At 48.7% G+C, this 23,863-nt stretch overlaps 47 non-coding genes across 47 annotated transcripts; all 47 read left to right on the forward strand.

The window, feature by feature from the left end:
• The first annotated feature begins 376 nt into the window (after window positions 1–376).
• Window positions 377–574, forward strand: LOC145207331 (U2 spliceosomal RNA). The gene has a single exon (XR_013853881.1). It is a non-coding gene; the product is annotated as a U2 spliceosomal RNA (small nuclear RNA).
• Window positions 575–831: 257 nt separating this feature from the next.
• On the forward strand, window positions 832–994 carry LOC145207328 (U1 spliceosomal RNA). Its single transcript, XR_013853878.1, has one exon. It is a non-coding gene; the product is annotated as a U1 spliceosomal RNA (small nuclear RNA).
• Window positions 995–1,376: 382 nt separating this feature from the next.
• On the forward strand, window positions 1,377–1,574 carry LOC145207332 (U2 spliceosomal RNA). Its single transcript, XR_013853882.1, has one exon. It is a non-coding gene; the product is annotated as a U2 spliceosomal RNA (small nuclear RNA).
• Window positions 1,575–1,831: 257 nt separating this feature from the next.
• LOC145207324 (U1 spliceosomal RNA) lies at window positions 1,832–1,994 on the forward strand. The gene has a single exon (XR_013853874.1). It is a non-coding gene; the product is annotated as a U1 spliceosomal RNA (small nuclear RNA).
• Window positions 1,995–2,365: 371 nt separating this feature from the next.
• On the forward strand, window positions 2,366–2,563 carry LOC145207333 (U2 spliceosomal RNA). Its single transcript, XR_013853883.1, has one exon. It is a non-coding gene; the product is annotated as a U2 spliceosomal RNA (small nuclear RNA).
• A 257-nt stretch (window positions 2,564–2,820) lies between these two features.
• Window positions 2,821–2,984, forward strand: LOC145207273 (U1 spliceosomal RNA). The gene has a single exon (XR_013853825.1). It is a non-coding gene; the product is annotated as a U1 spliceosomal RNA (small nuclear RNA).
• A 386-nt stretch (window positions 2,985–3,370) lies between these two features.
• On the forward strand, window positions 3,371–3,568 carry LOC145207336 (U2 spliceosomal RNA). Its single transcript, XR_013853884.1, has one exon. It is a non-coding gene; the product is annotated as a U2 spliceosomal RNA (small nuclear RNA).
• A 257-nt stretch (window positions 3,569–3,825) lies between these two features.
• Window positions 3,826–3,989, forward strand: LOC145207307 (U1 spliceosomal RNA). Its single transcript, XR_013853856.1, has one exon. It is a non-coding gene; the product is annotated as a U1 spliceosomal RNA (small nuclear RNA).
• A 386-nt stretch (window positions 3,990–4,375) lies between these two features.
• On the forward strand, window positions 4,376–4,573 carry LOC145207337 (U2 spliceosomal RNA). The gene has a single exon (XR_013853885.1). It is a non-coding gene; the product is annotated as a U2 spliceosomal RNA (small nuclear RNA).
• A 257-nt stretch (window positions 4,574–4,830) lies between these two features.
• LOC145207325 (U1 spliceosomal RNA) lies at window positions 4,831–4,995 on the forward strand. The gene has a single exon (XR_013853875.1). It is a non-coding gene; the product is annotated as a U1 spliceosomal RNA (small nuclear RNA).
• A 386-nt stretch (window positions 4,996–5,381) lies between these two features.
• LOC145207338 (U2 spliceosomal RNA) lies at window positions 5,382–5,579 on the forward strand. The gene has a single exon (XR_013853886.1). It is a non-coding gene; the product is annotated as a U2 spliceosomal RNA (small nuclear RNA).
• Window positions 5,580–5,836: 257 nt separating this feature from the next.
• Window positions 5,837–6,000, forward strand: LOC145207319 (U1 spliceosomal RNA). The gene has a single exon (XR_013853868.1). It is a non-coding gene; the product is annotated as a U1 spliceosomal RNA (small nuclear RNA).
• Window positions 6,001–6,386: 386 nt separating this feature from the next.
• Window positions 6,387–6,584, forward strand: LOC145207339 (U2 spliceosomal RNA). The gene has a single exon (XR_013853887.1). It is a non-coding gene; the product is annotated as a U2 spliceosomal RNA (small nuclear RNA).
• A 257-nt stretch (window positions 6,585–6,841) lies between these two features.
• LOC145207330 (U1 spliceosomal RNA) lies at window positions 6,842–7,005 on the forward strand. The gene has a single exon (XR_013853880.1). It is a non-coding gene; the product is annotated as a U1 spliceosomal RNA (small nuclear RNA).
• A 386-nt stretch (window positions 7,006–7,391) lies between these two features.
• Window positions 7,392–7,589, forward strand: LOC145207340 (U2 spliceosomal RNA). Its single transcript, XR_013853888.1, has one exon. It is a non-coding gene; the product is annotated as a U2 spliceosomal RNA (small nuclear RNA).
• Window positions 7,590–7,846: 257 nt separating this feature from the next.
• LOC145207343 (U1 spliceosomal RNA) lies at window positions 7,847–8,010 on the forward strand. The gene has a single exon (XR_013853891.1). It is a non-coding gene; the product is annotated as a U1 spliceosomal RNA (small nuclear RNA).
• Window positions 8,011–8,396: 386 nt separating this feature from the next.
• On the forward strand, window positions 8,397–8,594 carry LOC145207341 (U2 spliceosomal RNA). Its single transcript, XR_013853889.1, has one exon. It is a non-coding gene; the product is annotated as a U2 spliceosomal RNA (small nuclear RNA).
• A 257-nt stretch (window positions 8,595–8,851) lies between these two features.
• On the forward strand, window positions 8,852–9,015 carry LOC145207320 (U1 spliceosomal RNA). Its single transcript, XR_013853869.1, has one exon. It is a non-coding gene; the product is annotated as a U1 spliceosomal RNA (small nuclear RNA).
• Window positions 9,016–9,400: 385 nt separating this feature from the next.
• Window positions 9,401–9,598, forward strand: LOC145207342 (U2 spliceosomal RNA). The gene has a single exon (XR_013853890.1). It is a non-coding gene; the product is annotated as a U2 spliceosomal RNA (small nuclear RNA).
• A 257-nt stretch (window positions 9,599–9,855) lies between these two features.
• On the forward strand, window positions 9,856–10,019 carry LOC145207321 (U1 spliceosomal RNA). Its single transcript, XR_013853870.1, has one exon. It is a non-coding gene; the product is annotated as a U1 spliceosomal RNA (small nuclear RNA).
• A 385-nt stretch (window positions 10,020–10,404) lies between these two features.
• On the forward strand, window positions 10,405–10,602 carry LOC145207344 (U2 spliceosomal RNA). The gene has a single exon (XR_013853892.1). It is a non-coding gene; the product is annotated as a U2 spliceosomal RNA (small nuclear RNA).
• Window positions 10,603–10,858: 256 nt separating this feature from the next.
• Window positions 10,859–11,021, forward strand: LOC145207327 (U1 spliceosomal RNA). The gene has a single exon (XR_013853877.1). It is a non-coding gene; the product is annotated as a U1 spliceosomal RNA (small nuclear RNA).
• A 387-nt stretch (window positions 11,022–11,408) lies between these two features.
• Window positions 11,409–11,605, forward strand: LOC145207296 (U2 spliceosomal RNA). Its single transcript, XR_013853846.1, has one exon. It is a non-coding gene; the product is annotated as a U2 spliceosomal RNA (small nuclear RNA).
• Window positions 11,606–11,864: 259 nt separating this feature from the next.
• On the forward strand, window positions 11,865–12,028 carry LOC145207280 (U1 spliceosomal RNA). The gene has a single exon (XR_013853831.1). It is a non-coding gene; the product is annotated as a U1 spliceosomal RNA (small nuclear RNA).
• A 386-nt stretch (window positions 12,029–12,414) lies between these two features.
• On the forward strand, window positions 12,415–12,612 carry LOC145207345 (U2 spliceosomal RNA). Its single transcript, XR_013853893.1, has one exon. It is a non-coding gene; the product is annotated as a U2 spliceosomal RNA (small nuclear RNA).
• A 257-nt stretch (window positions 12,613–12,869) lies between these two features.
• On the forward strand, window positions 12,870–13,032 carry LOC145207322 (U1 spliceosomal RNA). The gene has a single exon (XR_013853871.1). It is a non-coding gene; the product is annotated as a U1 spliceosomal RNA (small nuclear RNA).
• Window positions 13,033–13,418: 386 nt separating this feature from the next.
• On the forward strand, window positions 13,419–13,616 carry LOC145207346 (U2 spliceosomal RNA). Its single transcript, XR_013853894.1, has one exon. It is a non-coding gene; the product is annotated as a U2 spliceosomal RNA (small nuclear RNA).
• A 257-nt stretch (window positions 13,617–13,873) lies between these two features.
• LOC145207326 (U1 spliceosomal RNA) lies at window positions 13,874–14,038 on the forward strand. Its single transcript, XR_013853876.1, has one exon. It is a non-coding gene; the product is annotated as a U1 spliceosomal RNA (small nuclear RNA).
• A 385-nt stretch (window positions 14,039–14,423) lies between these two features.
• On the forward strand, window positions 14,424–14,621 carry LOC145207347 (U2 spliceosomal RNA). The gene has a single exon (XR_013853895.1). It is a non-coding gene; the product is annotated as a U2 spliceosomal RNA (small nuclear RNA).
• A 257-nt stretch (window positions 14,622–14,878) lies between these two features.
• On the forward strand, window positions 14,879–15,042 carry LOC145207291 (U1 spliceosomal RNA). The gene has a single exon (XR_013853842.1). It is a non-coding gene; the product is annotated as a U1 spliceosomal RNA (small nuclear RNA).
• Window positions 15,043–15,436: 394 nt separating this feature from the next.
• Window positions 15,437–15,632, forward strand: LOC145207297 (U2 spliceosomal RNA). The gene has a single exon (XR_013853847.1). It is a non-coding gene; the product is annotated as a U2 spliceosomal RNA (small nuclear RNA).
• A 256-nt stretch (window positions 15,633–15,888) lies between these two features.
• Window positions 15,889–16,052, forward strand: LOC145207299 (U1 spliceosomal RNA). The gene has a single exon (XR_013853848.1). It is a non-coding gene; the product is annotated as a U1 spliceosomal RNA (small nuclear RNA).
• Window positions 16,053–16,433: 381 nt separating this feature from the next.
• LOC145207348 (U2 spliceosomal RNA) lies at window positions 16,434–16,631 on the forward strand. Its single transcript, XR_013853896.1, has one exon. It is a non-coding gene; the product is annotated as a U2 spliceosomal RNA (small nuclear RNA).
• A 256-nt stretch (window positions 16,632–16,887) lies between these two features.
• LOC145207300 (U1 spliceosomal RNA) lies at window positions 16,888–17,051 on the forward strand. Its single transcript, XR_013853849.1, has one exon. It is a non-coding gene; the product is annotated as a U1 spliceosomal RNA (small nuclear RNA).
• A 380-nt stretch (window positions 17,052–17,431) lies between these two features.
• Window positions 17,432–17,630, forward strand: LOC145207289 (U2 spliceosomal RNA). The gene has a single exon (XR_013853840.1). It is a non-coding gene; the product is annotated as a U2 spliceosomal RNA (small nuclear RNA).
• Window positions 17,631–17,884: 254 nt separating this feature from the next.
• LOC145207329 (U1 spliceosomal RNA) lies at window positions 17,885–18,051 on the forward strand. The gene has a single exon (XR_013853879.1). It is a non-coding gene; the product is annotated as a U1 spliceosomal RNA (small nuclear RNA).
• A 380-nt stretch (window positions 18,052–18,431) lies between these two features.
• Window positions 18,432–18,629, forward strand: LOC145207274 (U2 spliceosomal RNA). Its single transcript, XR_013853826.1, has one exon. It is a non-coding gene; the product is annotated as a U2 spliceosomal RNA (small nuclear RNA).
• A 256-nt stretch (window positions 18,630–18,885) lies between these two features.
• Window positions 18,886–19,049, forward strand: LOC145207301 (U1 spliceosomal RNA). The gene has a single exon (XR_013853850.1). It is a non-coding gene; the product is annotated as a U1 spliceosomal RNA (small nuclear RNA).
• Window positions 19,050–19,431: 382 nt separating this feature from the next.
• LOC145207290 (U2 spliceosomal RNA) lies at window positions 19,432–19,628 on the forward strand. Its single transcript, XR_013853841.1, has one exon. It is a non-coding gene; the product is annotated as a U2 spliceosomal RNA (small nuclear RNA).
• A 252-nt stretch (window positions 19,629–19,880) lies between these two features.
• On the forward strand, window positions 19,881–20,044 carry LOC145207302 (U1 spliceosomal RNA). The gene has a single exon (XR_013853851.1). It is a non-coding gene; the product is annotated as a U1 spliceosomal RNA (small nuclear RNA).
• Window positions 20,045–20,427: 383 nt separating this feature from the next.
• Window positions 20,428–20,624, forward strand: LOC145207293 (U2 spliceosomal RNA). The gene has a single exon (XR_013853843.1). It is a non-coding gene; the product is annotated as a U2 spliceosomal RNA (small nuclear RNA).
• A 257-nt stretch (window positions 20,625–20,881) lies between these two features.
• LOC145207303 (U1 spliceosomal RNA) lies at window positions 20,882–21,045 on the forward strand. Its single transcript, XR_013853852.1, has one exon. It is a non-coding gene; the product is annotated as a U1 spliceosomal RNA (small nuclear RNA).
• A 383-nt stretch (window positions 21,046–21,428) lies between these two features.
• On the forward strand, window positions 21,429–21,627 carry LOC145207295 (U2 spliceosomal RNA). Its single transcript, XR_013853845.1, has one exon. It is a non-coding gene; the product is annotated as a U2 spliceosomal RNA (small nuclear RNA).
• Window positions 21,628–21,883: 256 nt separating this feature from the next.
• LOC145207323 (U1 spliceosomal RNA) lies at window positions 21,884–22,046 on the forward strand. The gene has a single exon (XR_013853872.1). It is a non-coding gene; the product is annotated as a U1 spliceosomal RNA (small nuclear RNA).
• A 382-nt stretch (window positions 22,047–22,428) lies between these two features.
• LOC145207275 (U2 spliceosomal RNA) lies at window positions 22,429–22,626 on the forward strand. The gene has a single exon (XR_013853827.1). It is a non-coding gene; the product is annotated as a U2 spliceosomal RNA (small nuclear RNA).
• A 257-nt stretch (window positions 22,627–22,883) lies between these two features.
• On the forward strand, window positions 22,884–23,047 carry LOC145207304 (U1 spliceosomal RNA). The gene has a single exon (XR_013853853.1). It is a non-coding gene; the product is annotated as a U1 spliceosomal RNA (small nuclear RNA).
• A 382-nt stretch (window positions 23,048–23,429) lies between these two features.
• LOC145207277 (U2 spliceosomal RNA) lies at window positions 23,430–23,627 on the forward strand. Its single transcript, XR_013853828.1, has one exon. It is a non-coding gene; the product is annotated as a U2 spliceosomal RNA (small nuclear RNA).
• Window positions 23,628–23,863: the final 236 nt, after the last annotated feature.

Genomic DNA, 23,863 nt, shown 5'->3' on the forward strand with positions numbered 1-23,863 from the left:
TAATCAATCGCTTGTTCTCTCTGGTCAGTTTGCTTCCTGCTGCTCTTCGCGCTTTCTCTCCCAGACAGGCGTAATTGCCGACCCGGGGAGCGGTCGCATCGCCATAGCAATGTGTCTGCAACGCATAGCTACGTATCTGATTGAATGTATATCAGAAAAATATTATTGCCATGCACCTGGTGACGTCATATATTCGTAAATATAATTTGAATTAGAACACAACAAAGCTGTCATGGCTATAGTGCCGGGGGAGTCGAATGACGACTGCTACTCGATCGTTTTGGTCCTCGGAAAAACGTTTTCGCGCTGCACTGAGCCCCCAGCAAACAGAAGTTGTACAGGTGAGGCTCTGGTTGGCCTAAATATATGTTTAGGCATCGCTTCTCGGCTCTTTAGAGCTAAGATCAAGTGTAGTATCTGTTCTTCTCAGTTTAATACCTGGGACGCAAGCGATTCGCTTGCATGTCTTTGTATTAACCTGATTTTTGGACAGGGGGTATGGTGCCGAGGCTTGCCTCGCCCTGCCCACGGGTTGTCCTGGTATTGCACTACCTCCAGGCACGGCCCACATTCCCACTTTGGTGGGAAAATCAAGCAATTCATCCCAGTTCTTCGTCGTATATTGTTGTAAATCCTCTTTTCTCACCTCGTAGCCAACATTTTCATGCGCTAAAACCGTCGCAAGCCTGCTGTTCTAATTACTACGTACCGTACCACCCGCCGATTGGGAAACAATCGGGCGTAGAGAAAACGTCCGATTACGTCGGCGTTTTCACAACAAACGCTAAAAAAGTATAGATGAAGAGGGTCGATCTTGAAGTTAACCAAATCATACTTACCTGACGGGGGCCTTCACCGTGATCAGGCCGGCGGTGGCCCAAGGCGAGGCTTAGCCATTGCACTTTGGCCTAGCTGACCCTTGCGATTACCCCAAAATGTGGGTAACTCGGCCGTACATTTCTGTTAGTGGGGTCTGCGTTCGCGCTAACCCCGTATTATTCTTAATCAATCGCTTGTTCTCTCTGGTCAGTTTGCTTCCTGCTGCTCTTCGCGCTTTCTCTCCCAGACAGGCGTAATTGCCGACCCGGGGAGCGTCGCATCGCCATAGCAATGTGTCTGCAACGCATAGCTACGTATCTGATTGAATGTATATCAGAAAAATATTATTGCCATGCACCTGGTGACGTCATATATTCGTAAATATAATTTGAATTAGAACACAACAAAGCTGTCATGGCTATAGTGCCGGGGGAGTCGAATGACGACTGCTACTCGATCGTTTTGGTCCTCGGAAAAACGTTTCGCGCTGCACTGAGCCCCCAGCAAACAGAAGTTGTACAGGTGAGGCTCTGGTTGGCCTAAATATATGTTTAGGCATCGCTTCTCGGCTCTTTAGAGCTAAGATCAAGTGTAGTATCTGTTCTTCTCAGTTTAATACCTGGGACGCAAGCGATTCGCTTGCATGTCTTTGTATTAACCTGATTTTTGGACAGGGGGTATGGTGCCGAGGCTTGCCTCGCCCTGCCCACGGGTTGTCCTGGTATTGCACTACCTCCAGGCACGGCCCACATTCCCACTTTGGTGGGAAAATCAAGCAATTCATCCCAGTTCTTCGTCGTATATTGTTGTAAATCCTCTTTTCTCACCTCGTAGCCAACATTTTCATGCGCTAAAACCGTCGCAAGCCTGCTGTTCTAATTACTACGTACCGTACCACCCGCCGATTGGGAAACAATCGGGCGTAGAGAAAACGTCCGATTACGTCGGCGTTTTCACAACAAACGCTAAAAAAGTATAGATGAAGAGGGTCGATCTTGAAGTTAACCAAATCATACTTACCTGACGGGGGCCTTCACCGTGATCAGGCCGGCGGTGGGCCCAAGGCGAGGCTTAGCCATTGCACTTTGGCCTAGCTGACCCTTGCGATTACCCCAAATGTGGGTAACTCGGCCGTACATTTCTGTTAGTGGGGTCTGCGTTCGCGCTAACCCCGTATTATTCTTAATCAATCGCTTGTTCTCTCTGGTCCAGTTTGCTTCCTGCTGCTCTTCGCGCTTTCTCTCCCAGACAGGCGTAATTGCCGACCCGGGGAGCGTCGCATCGCCATAATGTGTCTGCAACGCATAGCTACGTATCTGATTGAATGTATATCAGAAAAATATTATTGCCATGCACCTGGTGACGTCATATATTCGTAAATATAATTTGAATTAGAACACAACAAAGCTGTCATGGCTATAGTGCCGGGGGAGTCGAATGACGACTGCTACTCGATCGTTTTGGTCCTCGGAAAAACGTTTCGCGCTGCACTGAGCCCCCAGCAAACAGAAGTTGTACAGGTGAGGCCCTAAATATATGTTTAGGCATCGCTTCTCGGCTCTTTAGAGCTAAGATCAAGTGTAGTATCTGTTCTTCTCAGTTTAATACCTGGGACGCAAGCGATTCGCTTGCATGTCTTTGTATTAACCTGATTTTTGGACAGGGGGTATGGTGCCGAGGCTTGCCTCGCCCTGCCCACGGGTTGTCCTGGTATTGCACTACCTCCAGGCACGGCCCACATTCCCACTTTGGTGGGAAAATCAAGCAATTCATCCCAGTTCTTCGTCGTATATTGTTGTAAACCCTCTTTTCTCACCTCGTAGCCAACATTTTCATGCGCTAAAACCGTCGCAAGCCTGCTGTTCTAATTACTACGTACCGTACCACCCGCCGATTGGGAAACAATCGGGCGTAGAGAAAACGTCCGATTACGTCGGCGTTTTCACAACAAACGCTAAAAAAGTATAGATGAAGAGGGTCGATCTTGAAGTTAACCAAATCATACTTACCTGACGGGGGCCTTCACCGTGATCAGGCCGGCGGTGGGCCCAAGGCGAGGCTTAGCCATTGCACTTTGGCCTAGCTGACCCTTGCGATTACCCCAAATGTGGGTAACTCGGCCGTACAATTTCTGTTAGTGGGGTCTGCGTTCGCGCTAACCCCGTATTATTCTTAATCAATCAATCGCTTGTTCTCTCTGGTCAGTTTGCTTCCTGCTGCTCTTCGCGCTTTCTCTCCCAGACAGGCGTAATTGCCGACCCGGGGAGCGTCGCATCGCCATAGCAATGTGTCTGCAACGCATAGCTACGTATCTGATTGAATGTATATCAGAAAAATATTATTGCCATGCACCTGGTGACGTCATATATTCGTAAATATAATTTGAATTAGAACACAACAAAGCTGTCATGGCTATAGTGCCAGGGGAGTCGAATGACGACTGCTACTCGATCGTTTTGGTCCTCGGAAAAACGTTTCGCGCTGCACTGAGCCCCCAGCAAACAGAAGTTGTACAGGTGAGGCTCTGGTTGGCCTAAATATATGTTTAGGCATCGCTTCTCGGCTCTTTAGAGCTAAGATCAAGTGTAGTATCTGTTCTTCTCAGTTTAATACCTGGGACGCAAGCGATTCGCTTGCATGTCTTTGTATTAACCTGATTTTTGGACAGGGGGTATGGTGCCGAGGCTTGCCTCGCCCTGCCCACGGGTTGTCCTGGTATTGCACTACCTCCAGGCACGGCCCACATTCCCACTTTGGTGGGAAAATCAAGCAATTCATCCCAGTTCTTCGTCGTATATTGTTGTAAACCCTCTTTTCTCACCTCGTAGCCAACATTTTCATGCGCTAAAACCGTCGCAAGCCTGCTGTTCTAATTACTACGTACCGTACCACCCGCCGATTGGGAAACAATCGGGCGTAGAGAAAACGTCCGATTACGTCGGCGTTTTCACAACAAACGCTAAAAAAGTATAGATGAAGAGGGTCGATCTTGAAGTTAACCAAATCATACTTACCTGACGGGGGCCTTCACCGTGATCAGGCCGGCGGTGGGCCCAAGGCGAGGCTTAGCCATTGCACTTTGGCCTAGCTGACCCTTGCGATTACCCCAAATGTGGGTAACTCGGCCGTACAATTTCTGTTAGTGGGGTCTGCGTTCGCGCTAACCCCGTATTATTCTTAATCAATCAATCGCTTGTTCTCTCTGGTCAGTTTGCTTCCTGCTGCTCTTCGCGCTTTCTCTCCCAGACAGGCGTAATTGCCGACCCGGGGAGCGTCGCATCGCCATAGCAATGTGTCTGCAACGCATAGCTACGTATCTGATTGAATGTATATCAGAAAAATATTATTGCCATGCACCTGGTGACGTCATATATTCGTAAATATAATTTGAATTAGAACACAACAAAGCTGTCATGGCTATAGTGCCAGGGGAGTCGAATGACGACTGCTACTCGATCGTTTTGGTCCTCGGAAAAACGTTTCGCGCTGCACTGAGCCCCCAGCAAACAGAAGTTGTACAGGTGAGGCTCTGGTTGGCCTAAATATATGTTTAGGCATCGCTTCTCGGCTCTTTAGAGCTAAGATCAAGTGTAGTATCTGTTCTTCTCAGTTTAATACCTGGGACGCAAGCGATTCGCTTGCATGTCTTTGTATTAACCTGATTTTTGGACAGGGGGTATGGTGCCGAGGCTTGCCTCGCCCTGCCCACGGGTTGTCCTGGTATTGCACTACCTCCAGGCACGGCCCACATTCCCACTTTGGTGGGAAAATCAAGCAATTCATCCCAGTTCTTCGTCGTATATTGTTGTAAACCCTCTTTTCTCACCTCGTAGCCAACATTTTCATGCGCTAAAACCGTCGCAAGCCTGCTGTTCTAATTACTACGTACCGTACCACCCGCCGATTGGGAAACAATCGGGCGTAGAGAAAACGTCCGATTACGTCGGCGTTTTCACAACAAACGCTAAAAAAGTATAGATGAAGAGGGTCGATCTTGAAGTTAACCAAATCATACTTACCTGACGGGGGCCTTCACCGTGATCAGGCCGGCGGTGGGCCCAAGGCGAGGCTTAGCCATTGCACTTTGGCCTAGCTGACCCTTGCTGATTACCCCAAATGTGGGTAACTCGGCCGTACAATTTCTGTTAGTGGGGTCTGCGTTCGCGCTAACCCCGTATTATTCTTAATCAATCAATCGCTTGTTCTCTCTGGTCAGTTTGCTTCCTGCTGCTCTTCGCGCTTTCTCTCCCAGACAGGCGTAATTGCCGACCCGGGGAGCGTCGCATCGCCATAGCAATGTGTCTGCAACGCATAGCTACGTATCTGATTGAATGTATATCAGAAAAATATTATTGCCATGCACCTGGTGACGTCATATATTCGTAAATATAATTTGAATTAGAACACAACAAAGCTGTCATGGCTATAGTGCCAGGGGAGTCGAATGACGACTGCTACTCGATCGTTTTGGTCCTCGGAAAAACGTTTCGCGCTGCACTGAGCCCCCAGCAAACAGAAGTTGTACAGGTGAGGCTCTGGTTGGCCTAAATATATGTTTAGGCATCGCTTCTCGGCTCTTTAGAGCTAAGATCAAGTGTAGTATCTGTTCTTCTCAGTTTAATACCTGGGACGCAAGCGATTCGCTTGCATGTCTTTGTATTAACCTGATTTTTGGACAGGGGGTATGGTGCCGAGGCTTGCCTCGCCCTGCCCACGGGTTGTCCTGGTATTGCACTACCTCCAGGCACGGCCCACATTCCCACTTTGGTGGGAAAATCAAGCAATTCATCCCAGTTCTTCGTCGTATATTGTTGTAAACCCTCTTTTCTCACCTCGTAGCCAACATTTTCATGCGCTAAAACCGTCGCAAGCCTGCTGTTCTAATTACTACGTACCGTACCACCCGCCGATTGGGAAACAATCGGGCGTAGAGAAAACGTCCGATTACGTCGGCGTTTTCACAACAAACGCTAAAAAAGTATAGATGAAGAGGGTCGATCTTGAAGTTAACCAAATCATACTTACCTGACGGGGGCCTTCACCGTGATCAGGCCGGCGGTGGGCCCAAGGCGAGGCTTAGCCATTGCACTTTGGCCTAGCTGACCCTTGCGATTACCCCAAATGTGGGTAACTCGGCCGTACAATTTCTGTTAGTGGGGTCTGCGTTCGCGCTAACCCCGTATTATTCTTAATCAATCAATCGCTTGTTCTCTCTGGTCAGTTTGCTTCCTGCTGCTCTTCGCGCTTTCTCTCCCAGACAGGCGTAATTGCCGACCCGGGGAGCGTCGCATCGCCATAGCAATGTGTCTGCAACGCATAGCTACGTATCTGATTGAATGTATATCAGAAAAATATTATTGCCATGCACCTGGTGACGTCATATATTCGTAAATATAATTTGAATTAGAACACAACAAAGCTGTCATGGCTATAGTGCCAGGGGAGTCGAATGACGACTGCTACTCGATCGTTTTGGTCCTCGGAAAAACGTTTCGCGCTGCACTGAGCCCCCAGCAAACAGAAGTTGTACAGGTGAGGCTCTGGTTGGCCTAAATATATGTTTAGGCATCGCTTCTCGGCTCTTTAGAGCTAAGATCAAGTGTAGTATCTGTTCTTCTCAGTTTAATACCTGGGACGCAAGCGATTCGCTTGCATGTCTTTGTATTAACCTGATTTTTGGACAGGGGGTATGGTGCCGAGGCTTGCCTCGCCCTGCCCACGGGTTGTCCTGGTATTGCACTACCTCCAGGCACGGCCCACATTCCCACTTTGGTGGGAAAATCAAGCAATTCATCCCAGTTCTTCGTCGTATATTGTTGTAAACCCTCTTTTCTCACCTCGTAGCCAACATTTTCATGCGCTAAAACCGTCGCAAGCCTGCTGTTCTAATTACTACGTACCGTACCACCCGCCGATTGGGAAACAATCGGGCGTAGAGAAAACGTCCGATTACGTCGGCGTTTTCACAACAAACGCTAAAAAAGTATAGATGAAGAGGGTCGATCTTGAAGTTAACCAAATCATACTTACCTGACGGGGGCCTTCACCGTGATCAGGCCGGCGGTGGGCCCAAGGCGAGGCTTAGCCATTGCACTTTGGCCTAGCTGACCCTTGCGATTACCCCAAATGTGGGTAACTCGGCCGTACAATTTCTGTTAGTGGGGTCTGCGTTCGCGCTAACCCCGTATTATTCTTAATCAATCAATCGCTTGTTCTCTCTGGTCAGTTTGCTTCCTGCTGCTCTTCGCGCTTTCTCTCCCAGACAGGCGTAATTGCCGACCCGGGGAGCGTCGCATCGCCATAGCAATGTGTCTGCAACGCATAGCTACGTATCTGATTGAATGTATATCAGAAAAATATTATTGCCATGCACCTGGTGACGTCATATATTCGTAAATATAATTTGAATTAGAACACAACAAAGCTGTCATGGCTATAGTGCCAGGGGAGTCGAATGACGACTGCTACTCGATCGTTTTGGTCCTCGGAAAAACGTTTCGCGCTGCACTGAGCCCCCAGCAAACAGAAGTTGTACAGGTGAGGCTCTGGTTGGCCTAAATATATGTTTAGGCATCGCTTCTCGGCTCTTTAGAGCTAAGATCAAGTGTAGTATCTGTTCTTCTCAGTTTAATACCTGGGACGCAAGCGATTCGCTTGCATGTCTTTGTATTAACCTGATTTTTGGACAGGGGGTATGGTGCCGAGGCTTGCCTCGCCCTGCCCACGGGTTGTCCTGGTATTGCACTACCTCCAGGCACGGCCCACATTCCCACTTTGGTGGGAAAATCAAGCAATTCATCCCAGTTCTTCGTCGTATATTGTTGTAAACCCTCTTTTCTCACCTCGTAGCCAACATTTTCATGCGCTAAAACCGTCGCAAGCCTGCTGTTCTAATTACTACGTACCGTACCACCCGCCGATTGGGAAACAATCGGGCGTAGAGAAAACGTCCGATTACGTCGGCGTTTTCACAACAAACGCTAAAAAAGTATAGATGAAGAGGGTCGATCTTGAAGTTAACCAAATCATACTTACCTGACGGGGGCCTTCACCGTGATCAGGCCGGCGGTGGGCCCAAGGCGAGGCTTAGCCATTGCACTTTGGCCTAGCTGACCCTTGCGATTACCCCAAATGTGGGTAACTCGGCCGTACAATTTCTGTTAGTGGGGTCTGCGTTCGCGCTAACCCCGTATTATTCTTAATCAATCAATCGCTTGTTCTCTCTGGTCAGTTTGCTTCCTGCTGCTCTTCGCGCTTTCTCTCCCAGACAGGCGTAATTGCCGACCCGGGGAGCGTCGCATCGCCATAGCAATGTGTCTGCAACGCATAGCTACGTATCTGATTGAATGTATATCAGAAAAATATTATTGCCATGCACCTGGTGACGTCATATATTCGTAAATATAATTTGAATTAGAACACAACAAAGCTGTCATGGCTATAGTGCCAGGGGAGTCGAATGACGACTGCTACTCGATCGTTTTGGTCCTCGGAAAAACGTTTCGCGCTGCACTGAGCCCCCAGCAAACAGAAGTTGTACAGGTGAGGCTCTGGTTGGCCTAAATATATGTTTAGGCATCGCTTCTCGGCTCTTTAGAGCTAAGATCAAGTGTAGTATCTGTTCTTCTCAGTTTAATACCTGGGACGCAAGCGATTCGCTTGCATGTCTTTGTATTAACCTGATTTTTGGACAGGGGGTATGGTGCCGAGGCTTGCCTCGCCCTGCCCACGGGTTGTCCTGGTATTGCACTACCTCCAGGCACGGCCCACATTCCCACTTTGGTGGGAAAATCAAGCAATTCATCCCAGTTCTTCGTCGTATATTGTTGTAAACCCTCTTTTCTCACCTCGTAGCCAACATTTTCATGCGCTAAAACCGTCGCAAGCCTGCTGTTCTAATTACTACGTACCGTACCACCCGCCGATTGGGAAACAATCGGGCGTAGAGAAAACGTCCGATTACGTCGGCGTTTTCACAACAAACGCTAAAAAAGTATAGATGAAGAGGGTCGATCTTGAAGTTAACCAAATCATACTTACCTGACGGGGGCCTTCACCGTGATCAGGCCGGCGGTGGGCCCAAGGCGAGGCTTAGCCATTGCACTTTGGCCTAGCTGACCCTTGCGATTACCCCAAATGTGGGTAACTCGGCCGTACAATTTCTGTTAGTGGGTTCTGCGTTCGCGCTAACCCCGTATTATTCTTAATCAATCAATCGCTTGTTCTCTCTGGTCAGTTTGCTTCCTGCTGCTCTTCGCGCTTTCTCTCCCAGACAGGCGTAATTGCCGACCCGGGGAGCGTCGCATCGCCATAGCAATGTGTCTGCAACGCATAGCTACGTATCTGATTGAATGTATATCAGAAAATATTATTGCCATGCACCTGGTGACGTCATATATTCGTAAATATAATTTGAATTAGAACACAACAAAGCTGTCATGGCTATAGTGCCAGGGGAGTCGAATGACGACTGCTACTCGATCGTTTTGGTCCTCGGAAAAACGTTTCGCGCTGCACTGAGCCCCCAGCAAACAGAAGTTGTACAGGTGAGGCTCTGGTTGGCCTAAATATATGTTTAGGCATCGCTTCTCGGCTCTTTAGAGCTAAGATCAAGTGTAGTATCTGTTCTTCTCAGTTTAATACCTGGGACGCAAGCGATTCGCTTGCATGTCTTTGTATTAACCTGATTTTTGGACAGGGGGTATGGTGCCGAGGCTTGCCTCGCCCTGCCCACGGGTTGTCCTGGTATTGCACTACCTCCAGGCACGGCCCACATTCCCACTTTGGTGGGAAAATCAAGCAATTCATCCCAGTTCTTCGTCGTATATTGTTGTAAACCCTCTTTTCTCACCTCGTAGCCAACATTTTCATGCGCTAAAACCGTCGCAAGCCTGCTGTTCTAATTACTACGTACCGTACCACCCGCCGATTGGGAAACAATCGGGCGTAGAGAAAACGTCCGATTACGTCGGCGTTTTCACAACAAACGCTAAAAAAGTATAGATGAAGAGGGTCGATCTTGAAGTTAACCAAATCATACTTACCTGACGGGGGCCTTCACCGTGATCAGGCCGGCGGTGGGCCCAAGGCGAGGCTTAGCCATTGCACTTTGGCCTAGCTGACCCTTGCGATTACCCCAAATGTGGGTAACTCGGCCGTACAATTTCTGTTAGTGGGTTCTGCGTTCGCGCTAACCCCGTATTATTCTTAATCAATCAATCGCTTGTTCTCTCTGGTCAGTTTGCTTCCTGCTGCTCTTCGCGCTTTCTCTCCCAGACAGGCGTAATTGCCGACCCCGGGGAGCGTCGCATCGCCATAGCAATGTGTCTGCAACGCATAGCTACGTATCTGATTGAATGTATATCAGAAAAATATTATTGCCATGCACCTGGTGACGTCATATATTCGTAAATATAATTTGAATTAGAACACAACAAAGCTGTCATGGCTATAGTGCCAGGGGAGTCGAATGACGACTGCTACTCGATCGTTTTGGTCCTCGGAAAAACGTTTCGCGCTGCACTGAGCCCCCAGCAAACAGAGTTGTACAGGTGAGGCTCTGGTTGGCCTAAATATATGTTTAGCATCGCTTCTCGGCTCTTTAGAGCTAAGATCAAGTGTAGTATCTGTTCTTCTCAGTTTAATACCTGGGACGCAAGCGATTCGCTTGCATGTCTTTGTATTAACCTGATTTTTGGACAGGGGGTATGGTGCCGAGGCTTGCCTCGCCCTGCCCACGGGTTGTCCTGGTATTGCACTACCTCCAGGCACGGCCCACATTCCCACTTTGGTGGGAAAATCAAGCAATTCATCCCAGTTCTTCGTCGTATATTGTTGTAAACCCTCTTTTCTCACCTCGTAGCCAACATTTTCATGCGCTAAAACCGTCGCAAGCCTGCTGTTCTAATTACTACGTACCGTACCACCCGCCGATTGGGAAACAATCGGGCGTAGAGAAAACGTCCGATTACGTCGGCGTTTTCACAACAAACGCTAAAAAGTATAGATGAAGAGGGTCGATCTTGAAGTTAACCAAATCATACTTACCTGACGGGGGCCTTCACCGTGATCAGGCCGGCGGTGGGCCCAAGGCGAGGCTTAGCCATTGCACTTTGGCCTAGCTGACCCTTGCGATTACCCCAAATGTGGGTAACTCGGCCGTACAATTCTGTTAGTGGGTTCTGCGTTCGCGCTAACCCCGTATTATTCTTAATCAATCAATCGCTTGTTCTCTCTGGTCAGTTTGCTTCCTGCTGCTCTTCGCGCTTTCTCTCCCAGACAGGCGTAATTGCCGACCCGGGGAGCGTCGCATCGCCATAGCAATGTGTCTGCAACGCATAGCTACGTATCTGATTGAATGTATATCAGAAAAATATTATTGCCATGCACCTGGTGACGTCATATATTCGTAAATATAATTTGAATTAGAACACAACAAAGCTGTCATGGCTATAGTGCCAGGGGAGTCGAATGACGACTGCTACTCGATCGTTTTGGTCCTCGGGAAAAACGTTTCGCGCTGCACTGAGCCCCCAGCAAACAGAAGTTGTACAGGTGAGGCTCTGGTTGGCCTAAATATATGTTTAGGCATCGCTTCTCGGCTCTTTAGAGCTAAGATCAAGTGTAGTATCTGTTCTTCTCAGTTAATACCTGGGACGCAAGCGATTCGCTTGCATGTCTTTGTATTAACCTGATTTTTGGACAGGGGGTATGGTGCCGAGGCTTGCCTCGCCCTGCCCACGGGTTGTCCTGGTATTGCACTACCTCCAGGCACGGCCCACATTCCCACTTTGGTGGGAAAATCAAGCAATTCATCCCAGTTCTTTCGTCGTATATTGTTGTAAACCCTCTTTTCTCACCTCCGTAGCCAACATTTTCATGCGCTAAAACCGTCGCAAGCCTGCTGTTCTAATTACTACGTACCGTACCACCCGCCGATTGGGAAACAATCGGGCGTAGAGAAAACGTCCGATTACGTCGGCGTTTTCACAACAAACGCTAAAAAAGTATAGATGAAGAGGGTCGATCTTGAAGTTAACCAAATCATACTTACCTGACGGGGGCCTTCACCGTGATCAGGCCGGCGGTGGGCCCAAGGCGAGGCTTAGCCATTGCACTTTGGCCTAGCTGACCCTTGCGATTACCCCAAATGTGGGTAACTCGGCCGTACAATTTCTGTTAGTGGGGTCTGCGTTCGCGCTAACCCCGTATTATTCTTAATCAATCAATCGCTTGTTCTCTCTGGTCAGTTTGCTTCCTGCTGCTCTTCGCGCTTTCTCTCCCAGACAGGCGTAATTGCCGACCCGGGGAGCGTCGCATCGCCATAGCAATGTGTCTGCAACGCATAGCTACGTATCTGATTGAATGTATATCAGAAAAATATTATTGCCATGCACCTGGTGACGTCATATATTCGTAAATATAATTTGAATTAGAACACAACAAAGCTGTCATGGCTATAGTGCCAGGGGAGTCGAATGACGACTGCTACTCGATCGTTTTGGTCCTCGGAAAAACGTTTCGCGCTGCACTGAGCCCCCAGCAAACAGAAGTTGTACAGGTGAGGCTCTGGTTGGCCTAAATATATGTTTAGGCATCGCTTCTCGGCTCTTTAGAGCTAAGATCAAGTGTAGTATCTGTTCTTCTCAGTTTAATACCTGGGACGCAAGCGATTCGCTTGCATGTCTTTGTATTAACCTGATTTTTGGACAGGGGGTATGGTGCCGAGGCTTGCCTCGCCCTGCCCACGGGTTGTCCTGGTATTGCACTACCTCCAGGCACGGCCCACATTCCCACTTTGGTGGGAAAATCAAGCAATTCATCCCAGTTCTTCGTCGTATATTGTTGTAAACCCTCTTTTCTCACCTCGTAGCCAACATTTTCATGCGCTAAAACCGTCGCAAGCCTGCTGTTCTAATTACTACGTACCGTACCACCCGCCGATTGGGAAACAATCGGGCGTAGAGAAAACGTCCGATTACGTCGGCGTTTTCACAACAAACGCTAAAAAAGTATAGATGAAGAGGGTCGATCTTGAAGTTAACCAAATCATACTTACCTGACGGGGCCTTCACCGTGATCAGGCCGGCGGTGGGCCCAAGGCGAGGCTTAGCCATTGCACTTTGGCCTAGCTGACCCTTGCGATTACCCCAAATGTGGGTAACTCGGCCGTACAATTTCTGTTAGTGGGGTCTGCGTTCGCGCTAACCCCGTATTATTCTTAATCAATCAATCGCTTGTTCTCTCTGGTCAGTTTGCTTCCTGCTGCTCTTCGCGCTTTCTCTCCCAGACAGGCGTAATTGCCGACCCGGGGAGCGTCGCATCGCCATAGCAATGTGTCTGCAACGCATAGCTACGTATCTGATTGAATGTATATCAGAAAAATATTATTGCCATGCACCTGGTGACGTCATATATTCGTAAATATAATTTGAATTAGAACACAACAAAGCTGTCATGGCTATAGTGCCAGGGGAGTCGAATGACGACTGCTACTCGATCGTTTTGGTCCTCGGAAAAACGTTTCGCGCTGCACTGAGCCCCCAGCAAACAGAAGTTGTACAGGTGAGGCTCTGGTTGGCCTAAATATATGTTTAGGCATCGCTTCTCGGCTCTTTAGAGCTAAGATCAAGTGTAGTATCTGTTCTTCTCAGTTTAATACCTGGGACGCAAGCGATTCGCTTGCATGTCTTTGTATTAACCTGATTTTTGGACAGGGGGTATGGTGCCGAGGCTTGCCTCGCCCTGCCCACGGGTTGTCCTGGTATTGCACTACCTCCAGGCACGGCCCACATTCCCACTTTGGTGGGAAAATCAAGCAATTCATCCCAGTTCTTCGTCGTATATTGTTGTAAACCCTCTTTTCTCACCTCGTAGCCAACATTTTCATGCGCTAAAACCGTCGCAAGCCTGCTGTTCTAATTACTACGTACCGTACCACCCGCCGATTGGGAAACAATCGGGCGTAGAGAAAACGTCCGATTACGTCGGCGTTTTCACAACAAACGCTAAAAAAGTATAGATGAAGAGGGTCGATCTTGAAGTTAACCAAATCATACTTACCTGACGGGGGCCTTCACCGTGATCAGGCCGGCGGTGGGCCCAAGGCGAGGGCTTAGCCATTGCACTTTGGCCTAGCTGACCCTTGCGATTACCCCAAATGTGGGTAACTCGGCCGTACAATTTCTGTTAGTGGGTTCTGCGTTCGCGCTAACCCCGTATTATTCTTAATCAATCAATCGCTTGTTCTCTCTGGTCAGTTTGCTTCCTGCTGCTCTTCGCGCTTTCTCTCCCAGACAGGCGTAATTGCCGACCCGGGGAGCGTCGCATCGCCATAGCAATGTGTCTGCAACGCATAGCTACGTATCTGATTGAATGTATATCAGAAAAATATTATTGCCATGCACCTGGTGACGTCATATATTCGTAAATATAATTTGAATTAAAACACAACAAAGCTGTCATGGCTATAGTGCCAGGGGAGTCGAATGACGACTGCTACTCGATCGTTTTGGTCCTCGGAAAACGTTTCGCGCTGCACTGAGCCCCCAGCAAACAGAAGTTGTACAGGTGAGGCTCTGGTTGGCCTAAATATATGTTTAGGCATCGCTTCTCGGCTCTTTAGAGCTAAGATCAAGTGTAGTATCTGTTCTTCTCAGTTTAATACCTGGGACGCAAGCGATTCGCTTGCATGTCTTTGTATTAACCTGATTTTTGGACAGGGGGTATGGTGCCGAGGCTTGCCTCGCCCTGCCCACGGGTTGTCCTGGTATTGCACTACCTCCAGGCACGGCCCACATTCCCACTTTGGTGGGAAAATCAAGCAATTCATCCCAGTTCTTCGTCGTATATTGTTGTAAACCCTCTTTTCTCACCTCGTAGCCAACATTTTCATGCGCTAAAACCGTCGCAAGCCTGCTGTTCTAATTACTACGTACCGTACCACCCGCCGATTGGGAAACAATCGGGCGTAGAGAAAACGTCCGATTACGTCGGCGTTTTCACAACAAACGCTAAAAAAGTATAGATGAAGAGGGTCGATCTTGAAGTTAACCAAATCATACTTACCTGACGGGGGCCTTCACCGTGATCAGGCCGGCGGTGGGCCCAAGGCGAGGCTTAGCCATTGCACTTTGGCCTAGCTGACCCTTGCGATTACCCCAAATGTGGGTAACTCGGCCGTACAATTTCTGTTAGTGGGGTCTGCGTTCGCGCTAACCCCGTATTATTCTTAATCAATCAATCGCTTGTTCTCTCTGGTCAGTTTGCTTCCTGCTGCTCTTCGCGCTTTCTCTCCCAGACAGGCGTAATTGCCGACCCGGGGAGCGTCGCATCGCCATAGCAATGTGTCTGCAACGCATAGCTACGTATCTGATTGAATGTATATCAGAAAAATATTATTGCCATGCACCTGGTGACGTCATATATTCGTAAATATAATTTGAATTAGAACACAACAAAGCTGTCATGGCTATAGTGCCAGGGGAGGGGGAGTCGAATGACGACTGCTACTCGATCGTTTTGGTCCCTCGGAAAAACGTTTCGCGCTGCACTGAGCCCCCAGCAAACAGGAAGTTGTACAGGTGAGGCTCTGGTTGGCCTAAATATATGTTTAGGCATCGCTTCTCGGCTCTTTAGAGCTAAGATCAAGTGTAGTATCTGTTCTTCTCAGTTAATACCTGGACGCAAGCGATTCGCTTGCATGTCTTTGTATTAACCTGATTTTTGGACAGGGGGTATGGTGCCGAGGCTTGCCTCGCCCTGCCCACGGGTTGTCCTGGTATTGCACTACCTCCAGGCACGGCCCACATTCCCACTTTGGTGGAAAATCAAGCAATTCATCCCAGTTCTTCGTCGTATATTGTTGTAAATCCTCTTTTCTCACCTCGTAGCCAACATTTTCATGCGCTAAAACCGTCGCAAGCCTGCTGTTCTAATTACTACGTACCGTACCACCCGCCGATTGGGAAACAATCGGGCGTAGAGAAAACGTCCGATTACGTCGGCGTTTTCACAACAAACGCTAAAAAAGTATAGATGAAGAGGGTCGATCTTGAAGTTAACCAAATCATACTTACCTGACGGGGGCCTTCACCGTGATCAGGCCGGCGGTGGGCCCAAGGCGAGGCTTAGCCATTGCACTTTGGCCTAGCTGACCCTTGCGATTACCCCAAATGTGGGTAACTCGGCCGTACAATTTCTGTTAGTGGGGTCTGCGTTCGCGCTAACCCCGTATTATTCTTAATCAATCGCTTGTTCTCTCTGGTCAGTTTGCTTCCTGCTGCTCTTCGCGCTTTCTCTCCCAGACAGGCGTAATTGCCGACCCGGGGAGCGTCGCATCGCCATAGCAATGTGTCTGCAACGCATAGCTACGTATCTGATTGAATGTATATCAGAAAAATATTATTGCCATGCACCTGGTGACGTCATATATTCGTAAATATAATTTGAATTAGAACACAACAAAGCTGTCATGGCTATAGTGCCGGGGGAGTCGAATGACGACTGCTATCGATCGTTTTGGTCCTCGGAAAAACGTTTCGCGCTGCACTGAGCCCCCAGCAAACAGAAGTTGTACAGGTGAGGCTCTGGTTGGCCTAAATATATGTTTAGGCATCGCTTCTCGGCTCTTTAGAGCTAAGATCAAGTGTAGTATCTGTTCTTCTCAGTTTAATACCTGGGACGCAAGCGATTCGCTTGCATGTCTTTGTATTAACCTGATTTTTGGACAGGGGGTATGGTGCCGAGGCTTGCCTCGCCCTGCCCACGGGTTGTCCTGGTATTGCACTACCTCCAGGCACGGCCCACATTCCCACTTTGGTGGGAAAATCAAGCAATTCATCCCAGTTCTTCGTCTTATATTGTTGTAAATCCTCTTTTCTCACCTCGTAGCCAACATTTTCATGCGCTAAAACCGTCGCAAGCCTGCTGTTCTAATTACTACGTACCGTACCACCCGCCGATTGGGAAACAACGGGCGTAGAGAAAACGTCCGATTACGTCGGCGTTTTCACAACAAACGCTAAAAAAGTATAGATGAAGAGGGTCGATCTTGAAGTTAACCAAATCATACTTACCTGACGGGGGCCTTCACCGTGATCAGGCCGGCGGTGGGCCCAAGGCGAGGCTTAGCCATTGCACTTTGGCCTAGCTGACCCTTGCGATTACCCCAAATGTGGGTAACTCGGCCGTACAATTTCTGTTAGTGGGGTCTGCGTTCGCGCTAACCCCGTATTATTCTTAATCAATCGCTTGTTCTCTCTGGTCAGTTTGCTTCCTGCTGCTCTTCGCGCTTTCTCTCCCAGACAGGCGTAATTGCCGACCCGGGGAGCGTCGCATCGCCATAGCAATGTGTCTGCAACGCATAGCTACGTATCTGATTGAATGTATATCAGAAAAATATTATTGCCATGCACCTGGTGACGTCATATATTCGTAAATATAATTTGAATTAGAACACAACAAAGCTGTCATGGCTATAGTGCCGGGGAGTCGAATGACGACTGCTACTCGATCGTTTTGGTCCTCGAAAAACGTTTCGCGCTGCACTGAGCCCCCAGCAAACAGAAGTTGTACAGGTGAGGCTCTGGTTGGCCTAAATATATGTTTAGGCATCGCTTCTCGGCTCTTTAGAGCTAAGATCAAGTGTAGTATCTGTTCTTCTCAGTTTAATACCTGGGACGCAAGCGATTCGCTTGCATGTCTTTGTATTAACCTGATTTTTGGACAGGGGGTATGGTGCCGAGGCTTGCCTCGCCCTGCCCACGGGTTGTCCCTGGTATTGCACTACCTCCAGGCACGGCCCACATTCCCACTTTGGTGGGAAAATCAAGCAATTCATCCCAGTTCTTCGTCGTATATTGTTGTAAATCCTCTTTTCTCACCTCGTAGCCAACATTTTCATGCGCTAAAACCGTCGCAAGCCTGCTGTTCTAATTACTACGTACCGTACCACCGCCGATTGGGAAACAATCGGGCGTAGAGAAAACGTCCGATTACGTCGGCGTTTTCACAACAAACGCTAAAAAAGTATAGATGAAGAGGGTCGATCTTGAAGTTAACAATCATACTTACCCTGACGGGGGCCTTCACCGTGATCAGGCCGGCGGTGGGCCCAAGGCGAGGCTTAGCCATTTGCACTTTGGCCTAGCTGACCCTTGCGATTACCCCAAATGTGGGTAACTCGGCCGTACAATTTCTGTTAGTGGGGTCTGCAGTTCGCGCTAACCCCGTATTATTCTTAATCAATCGCTTGTTCTCTCTGGTCAGTTTGCTTCCTGCTGCTCTTCGCGCTTTCTCTCCCAGACAGGCGTAATGCCGACCCGGGGAGCGTCGCATCGCCATAGCAATGTGTCTGCAACGCATAGCTACGTATCTGATTGAATGTATATCAGAAAAATATTATTGCCATGCACCTGTGACGTCATATATTCGTAAATATAATTTGAATTAGAACACAACAAAGCTGTCATGGCTATAGTGCCGGGGGAGTCGAATGACGACTGCTACTCGATCGTTTTGGTCCTCGGAAAACGTTTCGCGCTGCACTGAGCCCCCAGCAAACAGAAGTTGTACAGGTGAGGCTCTGGTTGGCCTAAATATTATGTTTAGGCATCGCTTCTCGGCTCTTTAGAGCTAAGATCAAGTGTAGTATCTGTTCTTCTCAGTTTAATACCTGGGACGCAAGCGATTCGCTTGCATGTCTTTGTATTAACCTGATTTTTGGACAGGGGGTATGGTGCCGAGGCTTGCCTCGCCCTGCCCACGGGTTGTCCTGGTATTGCACTACCTCCAGGCACGGCCCACATTCCCACTTTGGTGGGAAAATCAAGCAATTCATCCCAGTTCTTCGTCGTATATTGTTGTAAATCCTCTTTTCTCACCTCGTAGCCAACATTTTCATGCGCTAAACCGTCGCAAGCCTGCTGTTCTAATTACTACGTACCGTACCACCCGCCGATTGGGAAACAATCGGGCGTAGAGAAAACGTCCGATTACGTCGGCGTTTTCACAACAAACGCTAAAAAAGTATAGATGAAGAGGGTCGATCTTGAAGTTAACCAAATCATACTTACCTGACGGGGGCCTTCACCGTGATCAGGCCGGCGGTGGGCCCAAGGCGAGGCTTAGCCATTGCACTTTGGCCTAGCTGACCCTTGCGATTACCCCAAATGTGGGTAACTCGGCCGTACAATTTCTGTTAGTGGGGTCTGCGTTCGCGCTAACCCCGTATTATTCTTAATCAATCGCTTGTTCTCTCTGGTCAGTTTGCTTCCTGCTGCTCTTCGCGCTTTCTCTCCCAGACAGGCGTAATTGCCGACCCGGGGAGCGTCGCATCGCCATAGCAATGTGTCTGCAACGCATAGCTACGTATCTGATTGAATGTATATCAGAAAAATATTATTGCCATGCACCTGGTGACGTCATATATTCGTAAATATAATTTGAATTAGAACACAACAAAGCTGTCATGGCTATAGTGCCGGGGGAGTCGAATGACGACTGCTACTCGATCGTTTTGGTCCTCGGAAAAACGTTTCGCGCTGCACTGAGCCCCCAGCAAACAGAAGTTGTACAGGTGAGGCTCTGGTTGGCCTAAATATATGTTTAGGCATCGCTTCTCGGCTCTTTAGAGCTAAGATCAAGTGTAGTATCTGTTCTTCTCAGTTTAATACCTGGGACGCAAGCGATTCGCTTGCATGTCTTTGTATTAACCTGATTTTTGGACAGGGGTATGGTGCCGAGGCTTGCCTCGCCCTGCCCACGGGTTGTCCTGGTATTGCACTACCTCCAGGCACGGCCCACATTCCCACTTTGGTGGGAAAATCAAGCAATTCATCCCAGTTCTTCGTCGTATATTGTTGTAAATCCTCTTTTCTCACCTCGTAGCCAACATTTTCATGCGCTAAAACCGTCGCAAGCCTGCTGTTCTAATTACTACGTACCGTACCACCCGCCGATTGGGAACGGGCGTAGAGAAAACGTCCGATTACGTCGGCGTTTTCACAACAAACGCTAAAAAAGTATAGATGAAGAGGGTCGATCTTGAAGTTAACCAAATCATACTTACCTGACGGGGGCCTTCACCGTGATCAGGCCGGCGGTGGGCCCAAGGCGAGGCTTAGCCATTGCACTTTGGCCTAGCTGACCCTTGCGATTACCCCAAATGTGGGTAACTCGGCCGTACAATTTCTGTTAGTGGGGTCTGCGTTCGCGCTAACCCCGTATTATTCTTAATCAATCGCTTGTTCTCTCTGGTCAGTTTGCTTCCTGCTGCTCTTCGCGCTTTCTCTCCCAGACAGGCGTAATTGCCGACCCGGGGAGCGTCGCATCGCCATAGCAATGTGTCTGCAACGCATAGCTACGTATCTGATTGAATGTATATCAGAAAAATATTATTGCCATGCACCTGGTGACGTCATATATTCGTAAATATAATTTGAATTAGAACACAACAAAGCTGTCATGGCTATAGTGCCGGGGGAGTCGAATGACGACTGCTACTCGATCGTTTTGGTCCTCGGAAAAACGTTTCGCGCTGCACTGAGCCCCCAGCAAACAGAAGTTGTACAGGTGAGGCTCTGGTTGGCCTAAATATATGTTTTAGGCATCGCTTCTCGGCTCTTTAGAGCTAAGATCAAGTGTAGTATCTGTTCTTCTCAGTTTAATACCTGGGACGCAAGCGATTCGCTTGCATGTCTTTGTATTAACCTGATTTTTGGACAGGGGTATGGTGCCGAGGCTTGCCTCGCCCTGCCCACGGGTTGTCCTGGTATTGCACTACCTCCAGGCACGGCCCACATTCCCACTTTGGTGGGAAAATCAAGCAATTCATCCCAGTTCTTCGTCGTATATTGTTGTAAATCCTCTTTTCTCACCTCGTAGCCAACATTTTCATGCGCTAAAACCGTCGCAAGCCTGCTGTTCTAATTACTACGTACCGTACCACCCGCCGATTGGGAAACAATCGGGCGTAGAGAAAACGTCCGATTACGTCGGCGTTTTCACAACAAACGCTAAAAAAGTATAGATGAAGAGGGTCGATCTTGAAGTTAACCAAATCATACTTACCTGACGGGGGCCTTCACCGTGATCAGGCCGGCGGTGGGCCCAAGGCGAGGCTTAGCCATTGCACTTTGGCCTAGCTGACCCTTGCGATTACCCCAAATGTGGGTAACTCGGCCGTACAATTTCTGTTAGTGGGGTCTGCGTTCGCGCTAACCCCGTATTATTCTTAATCAATCGCTTGTTCTCTCTGGTCAGTTTGCTTCCTGCTGCTCTTCGCGCTTTCTCTCCCAGACAGGCGTAATTGCCGACCCGGGGAGCGTCGCATCGCCATAGCAATGTGTCTGCAACGCATAGCTACGTATCTGATTGAATGTATATCAGAAAAATATTATTGCCATGCACCTGGTGACGTCATATATTCGTAAATATAATTTGAATTAGAACACAACAAAGCTGTCATGGCTATAGTGCCGGGGGAGTCGAATGACGACTGCTACTCGATCGTTTTGGGTCCTCGGAAAAACGTTTCGCGCTGCACTGAGCCCCCAGCAAACAGAAGTTGTACAGGTGAGGCTCTGGTTGGCCTAAATATATGTTTAGGCATCGCTTCTCGGCTCTTTAGAGCTAAGATCAAGTGTAGTATCTGTTCTTCTCAGTTTAATACCTGGGGACGCAAGCGATTCGCTTGCATGTCTTTGTATTAACCTGATTTTTGGACAGGGGGTATGGTGCCGAGGCTTGCCTCGCCCTGCCCACGGGTTGTCCTGGTATTGCACTACCTCCAGGCACGGCCCACATTCCCACTTTGGTGGGAAAATCAAGCAATTCATCCCAGTTCTTCGTCGTATATTGTTGTAAATCCTCTTTTCTCACCTCGTAGCCAACATTTTCATGCGCTAAACCGTCGCAAGCCTGCTGTTCTAATTACTACGTACCGTACCACCCGCCGATTGGGAAACAATCGGGCGTAGAGAAAACGTCCGATTACGTCGGCGTTTTCACAACAAACGCTAAAAAAGTATAGATGAAGAGGGTCGATCTTGAAGTTAACCAAATCATACTTACCTGACGGGGGCCTTCACCGTGATCAGGCCGGCGGTGGGCCAAGGCGAGGCTTAGCCATTGCACTTTGGCCTAGCTGACCCTTGCGATTACCCCAAATGTGGGTAACTCGGCCGTACAATTTCTGTTAGTGGGGTCTGCGTTCGCGCTAACCCCGTATTATTCTTAATCAATCGCTTGTTCTCTCTGGTCAGTTTGCTTCCTGCTGCTCTTCGCGCTTTCTCTCCCAGACAGGCGTAATTGCCGACCCGGGGAGCGTCGCATCGCCATAGCAATGTGTCTGCAACGCATAGCTACGTATCTGATTGAATGTATATCAGAAAAATATTATTGCCATGCACCTGGTGACGTCATATATTCGTAAATATAATTTGAATTAGAACACAACAAAGCTGTCATGGCTATAGTGCCGGGGGAGTCGAATGACGACTGCTACTCGATCGTTTTGGTCCTCGGAAAAACGTTTCGCGCTGCACTGAGCCCCCAGCAAACAGAAGTTGTACAGGTGAGGCTCTGGTTGGCCTAAATATATGTTTAGGCATCGCTTCTCGGCTCTTTAGAGCTAAGATCAAGTGTAGTATCTGTTCTTCTCAGTTTAATACCTGGGACGCAAGCGATTCGCTTGCATGTCTTTGTATTAACCTGATTTTTGGACAGGGGGTATGGTGCCGAGGCTTGCCTCGCCCTGCCCACGGGTTGTCCTGGTATTGCACTACCTCCAGGCACGGCCCACATTCCCACTTTGGTGGGAAAATCAAGCAATTCATCCCAGTTCTTCGTCGTATATTGTTGTAAATCCTCTTTTCTCACCTCGTAGCCAACATTTTCATGCGCTAAAACCGTCGCAAGCCTGCTGTTCTAATTACTACGTACCGTACCACCCGCCGATTGGGAAACAATCGGGCGTAGAGAAAACGTCCGATTACGTCGGCGTTTTCACAACAAACGCTAAAAAAGTATAGATGAAGAGGGTCGATCTTGAAGTTAACCAAATCATACTTACCTGACGGGGGCCTTCACCGTGATCAGGCCGGCGGTGGGCCCAAGGCGAGGCTTAGCCATTGCACTTTGGCCTAGCTGACCCTTGCGATTACCCCAAATGTGGGTAACTCGGCCGTACAATTTCTGTTAGTGGGGTCTGCGTTCGCGCTAACCCCGTATTATTCTTAATCAATCGCTTGTTCTCTCTGGTCAGTTTGCTTCCTGCTGCTCTTCGCGCTTTCTCTCCCAGACAGGCGTAATTGCCGACCCGGGGAGCGTCGCATCGCCATAGCAATGTGTCTGCAACGCATAGCTACGTATCTGATTGAATGTATATCAGAAAAATATTATTGCCATGCACCTGGTGACGTCATATATTCGTAAATATAATTTGAATTAGAACACAACAAAGCTGTCATGGCTATAGTGCCGGGGGAGTCGAATGACGACTGCTACTCGATCGTTTTGGTCCTCGGAAAAACGTTTCGCGCTGCACTGAGCCCCCAGCAAACAGAAGTTGTACAGGTGAGGCTCTGGTTGGCCTAAATATATGTTTAGGCATCGCTTCTCGGCTCTTTAGAGCTAAGATCAAGTGTAGTATCTGTTCTTCTCAGTTTAATACCTGGGACGCAAGCGATTCGCTTGCATGTCTTTGTATTAACCTGATTTTTGGACAGGGGGTATGGTGCCGAGGCTTGCCTCGCCCTGCCCACGGGTTGTCCTGGTATTGCACTACCTCCAGGCACGGCCCACATTCCCACTTTGGTGGGAAAATCAAGCAATTCATCCCAGTTCTTCGTCGTATATTGTTGTAAATCCTCTTTTCTCACCTCGTAGCCAACATTTTCATGCGCTAAAACCGTCGCAAGCCTGCTGTTCTAATTACTACGTACCGTACCACCCGCCGATTGGGAAACAATCGGGCGTAGAGAAAACGTCCGATTACGTCGGCGTTTTCACAACAAACGCTAAAAAAGTATAGATGAAGAGGGTC

Source organism: Phallusia mammillata, unplaced genomic scaffold (genome assembly GCF_965637545.1).
Source record: "Phallusia mammillata unplaced genomic scaffold, kaPhaMamm4.hap1.1 HAP1_SCAFFOLD_111, whole genome shotgun sequence".
Lineage (NCBI taxonomy): Eukaryota > Metazoa > Chordata > Ascidiacea > Phlebobranchia > Ascidiidae > Phallusia > Phallusia mammillata.